Source organism: Lagenorhynchus albirostris, chromosome 9 (genome assembly GCF_949774975.1).
Source record: "Lagenorhynchus albirostris chromosome 9, mLagAlb1.1, whole genome shotgun sequence".
NCBI classification, from domain to species: domain Eukaryota; kingdom Metazoa; phylum Chordata; class Mammalia; order Artiodactyla; family Delphinidae; genus Lagenorhynchus; species Lagenorhynchus albirostris.
The window spans coordinates 98,869,528-98,881,063 of NC_083103.1; positions in this window are offsets into that span (position 1 = coordinate 98,869,528).

Here is an 11,536-nt window from a genome sequence, read left to right on the forward strand (position 1 = left end):
CATGGTAGGTGGGGAGAGCACTAAGTTGAGAGTCGAACAGATACAAGTTACTATTCTAGTTATGCTAATCGCTCATTATGTGACATTGAACCTATGAGAGCTCTCTGAGCCTGAATTTCCTCATCTAATAAAATAGTGACAATAACACTTAGCTCGCAGGGTTGTTGGAAGGATTAATCAAGATAATATACGCACATGTGCTTAATGTAGAACATACATCTTGTTGGCCTTCGACAAATACTAGGTCCTAGCTCTTAGATCTCCCGACTAGCAATTAACTTGGTTTGTCCTCTGGACTTTCTCGACATCCCCAGGTCTGGCTTTTGACACTTGACCACGATCACACAGTGATTGAACTATCCTTTACTCCTCAAATCCATCTTTTGCCTCCAAGATGCTTTTGAATTTTGCCTACTGCTCCATATAGAGTGATTTCTGAACGCTCCTAGGTTTTCACTCATTAAAATGGAGGATTTCCAGGGAAGGTAAAGCCTGAATTCGTTTTTGAAAGATAACTAAAATTTGGGCTGTAGAAAGCTTAAGGTGGAGAAAGTTCAGGGATGGGGCAGAATAGAAATGCTATGAGGACGGGCAGAGAAAAGGTGAGTTACGGTTTGATAAGGAAGACTTTGCTAGATCAAGAGTTTTAGATTTTATTCTGTAGGCAGTAAGGAGCCATTGACTATTTCAAACACAGAATGACATGCTCAGATCCTGTATGATTTTACTGGTGGCAACGTGAAGGATGCTCTGGAGAAGGGGGAGAGATTTGAGGCAGGCAGAACAACAGGAAGCTACTGCAATAATTTGGGTGAGAGAGGATAAGAACTTGCTAAAGGGTAGAAGCTGTAAGCCTGCAAAGGGGAGGTCAGATGTGAGCGACATTTCAGAGTGAATTGACAGCATTTTTTGGCCACCGGGATATTGAAAATGAGAATGAGGAAGGAATGGAAGGTAGCATTTGGGGCTGAGAAGATATGGTGGAGCCACAAGCTAAATAGGAGGAGTGGGCTTCCCTGGTGGCGCAGTGGTTAAGAATCCGCCTGCCAATGCAGGGGACATGGGCTCGAGCCCTGGTCGGGGAAGATCCCACATGCCGCGGAGCAACAAAGCCCGTGTGCCACAACTACTGAGCCTGTGCTCTAAAGCCCATGAGCCACAACTACTGAGCCTGCGTGCCACAACTACTGAAGCCCGCGTGCCTAGAGCCTGTGCTCTGCAACAAGAGAAGCCACCGCACTGAGAAGCCCGCGCACCGCAACGAAGAGTAGCCCCAGCTGGCAGCAACTAGAGAAAGCCCGCGCACAGCAACGAAGACCCAACGCAGCCAAAGATAAATAAGATGAAATAAATACATTTAAAATATAATAAAAATAAAAACATTAAAAAAATAAATAGGAGGAGTAAGACTGGGGAGGGGAGAGGTGGGTGGAGAGAATACATTTAATTAAGACATCAGAGTTTGTCATTCTTTGATTTCTGTGCTTTCTGTCTCCATTTTTCCTGCCTCTACTAGTTTCCTGGGCTCAGAAGAAATGGGAATATGTGGGTGACTGATACGGCAGGATGCCCCCGCCGTATCCGGAATACTGAATAACCACAGCACCTGGGAGGCTGAGCAGTCATGCTGCAACCTGTGCTCCCTCCTGTCAAAGGGGGGAAGACAAGAGAGAATCCAGAACTGCTTCCAAGCTTCCTCTGGGGGCTGCAGTTTTTAGGAAGTATTGAAGCGCTGCTGCTGATTTCCTGAGATGAGTCAGAGCTCCCTACATAATCTTACTCCCCTGAGAACTTGGAGACTTTGCTGACAGCCCACCTCTTCCTTCTCCTTCCACAAATCTGGATCAGACCCAAGGATGTGGAGGACTGTTTGATTTTTAAGAATGATATCCTGTCCTTCTCTGCTATTTAATCTCTGCTCTGGTTAGTTATCTGTCCAATCCAGGTCAATCAGCCAATCAACAAACATTTCTTAAGCACTTTTCAACTTTTCATTCATTCATCTGACAAATATTTTTTGAGTGCCTGGTACATTCTCCAGGTGCCGGCAATACTCCAGTGGTTTAGTCAGCTTGGGCTGCTATAACAAAGTACCATAGACTGGGTGGCTTAAACAACAAACGCTTATTTCTCATAGTTCTGGAGCGTGGAAGTCGGAGATCAGCATGCCAGCACAGCTCGGTTCTTGAGAGGACCGAGTTGCAGACTGCCTTCTTCTCATTGCATCCTCACATGGTAGAAAGAGGGCTAGAGAGCTCTCTGGGGTCTCTTTTATAAGGGCACTAAACCCTCATGACTTAGTTGCCCCTAATACCATCACATTAGGGGTTAGAATTTCAACATATGAATTTGGGGGGACAGAAACATTCAGTCCATAACATCCAGTAAACAAAACAAAGTGAATTTTAAAAGGTGGTTTATGTTTTCCTGGGAGTGTAATACGTATACATACAGTTTATTGTAAATAATACAAGACGAATGACTGAGATGTTTTGTTCCCTTGGATTGTAGGTGTATTCTGCTCTATCAGCTTTTGATGGATGAAAACATTCAGGAAAGTGGGAGATAATTACAGGTTGGAATGACATAGGAGGGCTCCATCGGAGAGGTAGTAGTTGAGTTGGGTCTTACCAGATAGAGGGAATTTGGGGACTTCCCTGGTGGCACAGTGGTTAAGCCAGAGTTGTTGAATTTCGAATGTGAGAGATGACCACACCCCTCCTCCTTGCCCTTCTCAGGATGGCCCAGGAGTCGGGATCGCATTCCGTACTGGGGTGATACTTTAGGAGGACAAAAAACTGAGTGCATTGAGAGACAGCAGCTAAGGCAGTGGAGAGCTTAAAGGCAAGCTCAGGTGTAGAAGTTGAAGGAAAAGAGAAGACTTAAGGGCTTCAAGAACAAAACTACCTTCAAAGGGTTTGGAGGGACTGCGTTACCCTGAATGGCCTGAATTGGTACAACTATAGGACCAACAACACTATAGGGAGACACATTTTGCCTCCTTGTAAGGAAATGAAACTGGTCAGCTTAAACTGATTTTGCCTCCTTAAATAGCTTGACTAATCAAACCTGTAGTTATTTTACAGAGATAGCACTGTGCATGTGCAAGATGGGAACCCGTGTCTCCAGCAAGACCCCAGAATCAAGAATCTTCAGTTTACCAAACTCAAAGAATAGAAATGTTGCCACCAGAGCCCTTTACGAAGCAAGAAGTCCTTCAATAAGGAAAATCTGGCTTCCAGCAGCAGGAGTAGCTTACATGGACTAATTCAAGACTAGCCAATCAGCTTCCAAGTTTGAAATACCCCTTATCCCTTAATTTTCGCCCAGAGCCCTGGATCAAGGAGACAAATTTGAGAGCCTTGCCTTCTGTCTCTTTGCCGGTCAACCTCTCAATAAAGCTCCTTCTTTTCTCAGAAGCCAGTGCCATAGTATTGGCTTAACTGTGTGTCAGACAGCAAGCCCTTACTCGGTAACAGAACCTGCTAAGTCAGAGCTGTTCTCAGGAGCTAGTGAATTCCCCATCACTTTGCAGAAATGTTGTGGAAGGGATACAAATATTGGACAGGTAGTTGACTAGCTACAATTTGAAGTCCTTCAAGCATAAGAGTCTGTGCTTCTCGACTCAAGTTCAAGTCCTCAAGTATCTGTAGCAGGAAGGATCACATCAACTTCTGATCCTTCCCTTTTCGTAAAAACAAGCCCTTGTTCTGGGGGGTTCCAGGCTCACCCTACATGGTAGATGCTCTGAGTGTAGGGCTAATGTTTTTATGAAATGAAACAAAATGAAAACAGAGCCCTTCTTCTTGCTGATGAAGTGTGTTTGGTTCTTTATGTTTTGATTTTGGACAGCTACCAAATTTTTATAGCCAAGGAGAGAGAAGTAAGGAAGAAAGGAAATTTATAATGTGGTTCTAAGTGGTTTCAGCACATATTTGATTAGCTCTTCAGAGGAAAGGTAAAAGCTGAATTGGACCATTTAAAAAGGTGCAGATACAGAAAGGAGACTTGCTTAAACCATGATTAGAAAGTGTTATCTGAGCTGGAAAGTATCCTCTTTGCCTTAAGTGGTGACATAGATACTATTATTAGGGGAAAATTCACACTATTACTGAGTCCATAACTGTAACATGATTATGACTTGCAAAGCATTTATCATTTTCAAAGATATTAAATTCTTGGGTGCCTAATTTACCAAATGGGCAATATCTCCAAACTGCCATTCACATACCAACCGTAACACAAAAGTAGCAAAAGGAGTCTTTGGGACAGAAAAGTCATCAAGAAACCTCTCTGAGTGGGCAGCACATGCCCAATATCCCCCACGTTTTCCACCATCCACTTGTTCTTTAACCCTCTGAAGCATTCTATTCCACCCCCTTCTTGAAACTTCGTGTTTGTTTTGCTTTTGAGTGGCTTCAATCTTCTGATTTTGCTACTTCTCTGATCGCTCCCCTTCTCTTGCCAGGACTGAACTCCAGGGTTCTACCACGATCCTCTGTTCTTTATCCAGCTCAGATCTCATTCCACGTACATCTATGTACCACGTACATCATCAGCCAACAGTGAAGCAAAGGATGTCTTATTTCTCTCTTGTTCTTTCACACCCTAATGCATACTTCATATACAGTAGTTGCCAAAGACGATGAATTCCTTTGTTCACACACGGAGCACTAACGTTTTCTTATTTTAGACCTTCAATTCTCATTGTTCCTTTCAACCTGGATTTTCTCAACCCCCTAATTTCTAAAACCAAATTAGTCATGTTTAATAAGTTCAACTGTTGGGAAGCTGCACTCTTGTTTTTACCTCCCACCGGGAGAACAATCACTTGGCTCCTTTGCTGACTTTCTGGTTTCTTTTACTCATACTCAGAACCTCAAATTCATCTTTATCTCGCTTGCCCCCACCCTCCAGCCAGTGTCGTCAGGCTTCTGTCCTACTACTCCACCGAAATTGACCTCACTAAGGTGATTTCCTAACTGTCTAATTGCCAGACCCAATGGATACTTTATAGTTTTTCTCTTAGTTGACCTCTTTTAGCACTATTGCTCACAACTTCCTTCCTAAAACTTTCCTTTTGGTTTTTTGTTCTCCTTACTCGCTTCCTGCTTCTCTGATCCCTCTTCCCTTTCCTTTGCCATTGTTATTTCCCAAAATACGATTCTGCTGCTTTTCCCCATTGTCATACTCTCTCTTGATGATGGCAAAAATGTCTTTGATTTGACAGTCTCTGTATTTGTATGACCCCCAAACAATATATCTCTAGTCCAGACTCGTCTGCTGAATTCCAATTGCCTAAAATTGGAATCATTTTGACTTAGATGTTTTATAGGAACCTCAAAATCAGCACAAAAATGGAACTATATGAGTAGTCTGCCCAGCGCTACAGCAAGTCTGGTGTGATTTGACCCAGCTTGGTTTTCTCCTTTAAGTGAATGGTGATCAACACTTCTGATTCATGTCTCCTAAAATAATTTGGAAAAACTATATACCCCCTTCACATGTTTTAAGTTGACATCTAAAATTTTTTGTTATAAGTTGATGTATTTCAAGAGGTAGTTTTCAACATAGTATAAGTATTAGCATTTAACAATAAAATTATTAAAACATTAAAAAAATATATCCAATGGGACCAATTCTCGACTTGATATTCAGAATCACTCATTCGAAAATACACGAACAAACTCTTTTTTAATGGTTAAATTTTTACATATTTTCTCCGTGAACTTATTATTTCCATTTAACTTTCCCCACTTTAATGCTTGGAAATCATTTATTTATCACTCTTCTTACTTCTCCGAAACAAAAATATAAATTGAAGTTGAAAAAAAGTTTATTTTGATGCCAAAAATATCTGTGTGTTAGAGAAGAATTAATATGAGAATTGTTACTAATATACAATCAACAGAAACATAAATATGTTGATTTTTTGATTACTAAACATAAAAGTGCATTTTATTGGAAATACATCACTTAACAAGATAGATGGGAGTTTTATTGTTTTTCCCAATCAGTTCATGTATCTGTGGTTGAATATAACGTATTATCAGAATAAAACATGGTTCAGCACTAATTCTATTCCTATTTTACTTTTTATAATCCTATATCAAAAATAGCATTATGACCTATCGTAAAAAAAAGTATATTTAGTGATCTATCAGACGGCAACTAAGTTATGTCTTCCTTCAAATTTCAAAAAATTAGAAACCACCTGACTTGCAAAAGTATTTGTTACCCAGTCATTATAACCTATCACTTTCTCAATACCAACTGCAATATTTTAAATATTCCTTTTTACGGCACCCAAGAAAATTTTTTTCCTGAGTCAATGCACCATGGTAATATTTGGAATAGGTGAGAGGTATGCCTTTCTTTTGTAAAGTAGGAGAAGGGTGATTATCAAAGGGGAGTTGGAAAGAAGCTAGCTTGAGGCCTTGACCATGGAAACATCCACAGGCAGATCAGTTTTAGGTAAGAGGTATACTGAAACTCATTCCCTTCGAGCATCCACGCCCAGAGCTTGGTGACAGTAGTGGATGCCATTACTTGCCCATTTGGCATTCGCTCTCCACTCCCCCTTTCCTAACAAAGCGGTTATTTGGTTCTAGTACCGACCTCTACCACACAACTCACGGTGAGATTTACCCTATCCGGGTCCAGAGGAGTGCCCTGATCCATCCAGGCCAATTAACGCAGCTCCACTGGCAGGAGTTATTCATTCATGTTACCCAAGTTGACCCAATCAGACTGAAGGAAAGACTGGATTCCTGTCTGTGAGGAGAGAGTCCTCTGTTTGGTAGAGTGGGCACCAGGGGGCATGTAGCTCTCTAACTGCCACTGCTAGCAATCTTGGTCTACAGGGGGAACCCATATTTGAATAACTAGAGATGGAGCAGAGAGATGGAAAGAGGCCAAGGCTTTTGATGGACCACTGATCAACCTGCCCTACCTGTGGCCTTTCTGTTATGTGAGATAACAAACATCCTTATTTAATAAAACAATAATCTGTGCCCACACACATGTGAGTGAGCAAATAAATACCCAGTTTAAGAGGTCTTTATTTTCGCTTGCCTGGATTTTTGTTAACAACTTCTTAACTGATCTTCCTGTTTCTGGTCTCTTCCTTGTTCCATCTAATATACACTCTGCCCCTAGACTGGTTTTTCTAAAACAGCTGCTCAAAAATCCCTCAGTGACTCCCACTCTCTGTGGAATAAAATCCAAGCTCCTTGGCTTTGGTATTCCAAGGTCTGCAAACTCTGTCCCTTGCCTACATTTCCAGTCCTCTCCTAATATCCCCCAGTTCATGAGAAGCAGGGTGATAATTAAGTAAAAGCACAAATTTGAGAGTCAGAAGGATTGAAGTTCACTATCTGACTTCCGTATTTACAAGCTGTGTGATCTTAGGCAAGTTGCTTAACCTCTCTGAGCCTGAGCTGCCTGACTTGTAATCATGAGTTAATGCTACCTCCCTTGAAGGGAGTAGTGCAGTTTATACATGTTGCTAAAAAGTTTGGAGCTTAGAAGTCATTCTAAAAGATAGTTGTAGTTACTGTTGTTGTTGTTATACCTTATGTATCAGCCACTTCTAGACTACTTGCCTTTTGTGTAAACCTGAAAATCCATCACAATTGCCTGGAATGCCCTGTCTAGAGAACTACTTTTGACTTAAAACTATCCAAATGTTACTTATACGATCCAGCCTTCCTAAGGACCCCAGCATCAGTAAGTTCACCCTTTGTGCTTCCATAGCACTTTGTACCCATATACACATTCTATATTGTAATTCTTTATACACCTGCTACTAGTTTGTGGAATTCCTGATGGGCTGCATTTTATCTTATTCCTTTTTTAAGCTCATCATGTAGAATGGAGCTTGATACACAATAGATACCCAGTAAATATTGAATGAATGAGAGGAATGAGCAGAGATTATGGATTGTGGAAAATTGATCCAGGAAATATCTTGGAGAAACATGTGCCAAGCAGCAATGGCAATAACACCTGATGTATATGTACCTCTTTTCAATTTGTGAAGTGCTTTATATAATTATCTCATAAAATGCTTAAAATGATCCTACAAGGTGCTTTTGTGATTATCCCTAATTTACAAATGATTCAACTGAGGTTTGAAAGGATAAGAGATCAGCCCATGATCAACAACCAAGAAGTGTCAGAACACAAAACCAAGTTTTCCCCAAAGAACTCGCGGATGATTTGGGCAACAAGCCAAAGTTCAAGAGACAATGGAGGGACTTCCCTGGTGGTGCACTGCTTAAGAATATGCCTGCCAATGTCTGAGCCCTGGTCCGGGAACATCCCACATGCCGCGGAGCAACTAAGCCCGTGCGCCACAACTACTGAGCCTGTGCTCTAGAGCCCTTGAGCCACAACTACTGAGCCCATGCTCCGCAAGAAGAGAAGCCACTGCAATGAGAAACCAGCACACTGCAACGAAGAGTAGCCCCCGCTTGCCTCCACTAGAGAAAAGCCTGCGTGCAGCAGTGAAGACCCACCGCAGCCAAAAAATAAATAAATTAAAAAAAAAGAGAGACAATGGAGTCCAGAGTGAATTTTATGTATGGATTACCTAGAAAGCTTCTCCAATCCTCCGTTATTACCATCATACTGAGTGGTGCAGTTGAAAGAACATTTAAGTGAAAGTTGAGGTATCTGGGTTATAGACTTTTTTTTTTTGTTACCAAAAGTTTGTGGAATTGGGAGCCATTTATTTAACTTGCTGAGGCACCGAAGACATTTTCAAGATGATAGCAAAGGTCACTTCCGGTTTTAAACATCTTTAATTAGATGACAGCTGCCGTTTGACTGGCTTGGGGGAGTCAAGTGTATCATAATGGTCTCTGAGAGTGATGTTCTTCTACAGGTTTAGACCGAGACTGATTGAAGACAAAGGTATGATGCTCTAGAAAGGAGAGCATGGCAAGAAAGGAGGGAAGCAAAGTATTCTAATCCTACAGACTATGCAGGTCATTACCATTTGCCTAAGTCCGGCTCCAGAGACCCTGTGAGGAATGAAAAAGAAACCCTGTTCTTTCCCTTTACTGTGAGATGAAACACTGGTGTCTCCTCTCTTTCCATTAATTCCTTTAGAAACAGAATAAATTGATTTGATAACTTTGGTCAAAGAGGATGTGTCCTTTTGCCTCTACAGACCTTTTAACTTTCAAGTTCAAAGAGGAAATCAGAGAAACATCGGTTTTGAAATTTACTTCTCAGAGTGGCCTATATTGCATTTTAATATAATTTGTTAGAATTTCACCTTTTGCCTTTGCAGGACTGATTAGATGAAATAAAATTATAGCTGGGGCATCTATGTTACAAAGATTGCTTAATCCTTCCTTCTGAAGTTGAACTGTCAAGGCCATAGACTGGCCTCCGGTAACTTCCTAGACCACCTCCTACAGAGATAGCTTCTGAGTTTGTGTGTCTCTGATATATAAATAGACCCAGAGCTTTCTTAAGAGCAGAGCTGGATTACCTGCTAAGATGTTTCTGAACTGTGTACATTTGCAAGAGTGGGAACTGGTCTGTGTGTTCCCAGCATTTTCAGCTGGTTATTCGAATCATAAAACTGTCCAAACCTTGGGACCTTGTGCAGAACCTGAGATGTAACAGGTTCCAACAAACCTGTTTTTGACTAAGCTAACCTCATCCAGCCTCCCTTCCAACGCACGAATCCCTTCTGCAGAACCCTGGACGTGGCCATTGAGCTTCTGATCAAACACATCACTGACAAGGAATTTCATGAGTTATCTTGCTTATTCATCCACGGGTCTAATATCTTCCTCCCTGTCCCCATTAATCCTTCTTCTGGAATCAGAGAACAGCAGCATTTGATAGAATTACTCCTACTGGCAAATTGTCAACTCTAATTAGGGGGCAGGGGTTCAATCCCTGGTCGGGGAACTAGGATCCCACAAGTTGTGCGGCCAAAAAAAAACCCAACTCAGTGTCAAACAAGGTCCTACTGTATAGCACAGGGAACCATATTCAATATCCTGTGATAAACCATAATGCAAAACAATACGAAAAAGAAGGTATATATATGTATCAGTGACTCATTTTGCTGTACAGCCAAAATTAATACAACATTGTAAATCAGCTATACTTCAATAAAAAAAAGAAGAATCAGTATCACACTTCATACATGCTGCATTTATAACTATATCTATGTATAGATAAATGTTTGAGTAGTATGAATAATTTAATATTGTAAAATTGCTCAGACACCAGCTTGTGATTATGAAGCTAATTTGTTATCTGTGGAGCCGTAAAATGAAACATGAAGAGAAATAAGAACATGGGCAATTAGAAGTACTGGGAAACGATATTTCATTATGCAAAGATCTATAGCATTCATGCTATCTGGGAGGAAGAACATAGCACATTCATAAAATATTAAAAATATAAAATTACCTAAGTGCTTATTCTCTTACCTTAAATAATTCTGCCACTGTAATCCTCTGCTTACTCCGAAGTACAATAGTATCTATCTCCAATGTCAGGGGCAGCAGAGCCCACAAAACATAACGTCTTGATGCAGTTTTTCCTTTGTTTTGAGGACACAGGTCAAGACATGTGGGAATATTTCCCTTGGGCTTAACTTGGGTCACAGGAGTTTAGGTTCGGTTTAGGTTTATGGGTTGTGCTGTGCCCATACTGAGAACCAATTCCTGAGTGGCACAGTGTTCATAAATAAATATGTGCTGTGTTATGTGTGTTTGTGATGTGCAGGGTTCTCTAAAGTTCAAGTCCAAGGCAGGGCAGGGCTGGCCAATAAGCATTTTCCATTCCCTTGGTTAGGATCAGATCCAGCATTGGGAAGGTAATAGAAATTAGAACAATGAAATTAATTTTAGAGCTTTATTGGAATTATTAGGAAAATGAAGCTCTTTTCCCACAGAATTATTAAAATGGAGGATGTAAGCTTAGAGCTGCTGGCAGCCATCTGTGGGGAGAGCTTGCCTGAGAGAGAAGGCAGAGAAATTCCAAGTCCAGAGATGGACAGAAACTGTCACAATGTCATTATTTGAGGTTTCGGATCCTGCTGTAGCTGAAGCTTGATATATTCCTAAATTTTCTCAGTTATGGGAGCAATAAAGTTCCTTTTGGCTTGAACCAGTTTCACTTGGAGTTCTGTCACTTGCAACAAAAAATGTTCCAATTAACATATGATATTCTGGACATGGAATCCACTTATTTAATGAACCCCTCAGTATTGCCTGGTCTCCTCTGCCTTTGAAGATTTCTTGAAAATTGTACATATCCAACTGTCCACTCAGAACCCACCTTTTACTCTCTATCCTTATGAACTCCTCAGATCTCACCACAGCAATTTGGGAAAGAATTAATGGTAAATGTTAGTAGTCACTCTACCAAAGAAGGTAAAATGCAAATGTAATTGCTTCAGAGCCAAGATTTATGGTATTTCCTTGCTATCATCTGTACTAACCCCTTGGTTCTAACCATTAATGACTCCTATTCTTCATGCCTCCCTATACCCATGTCCTTT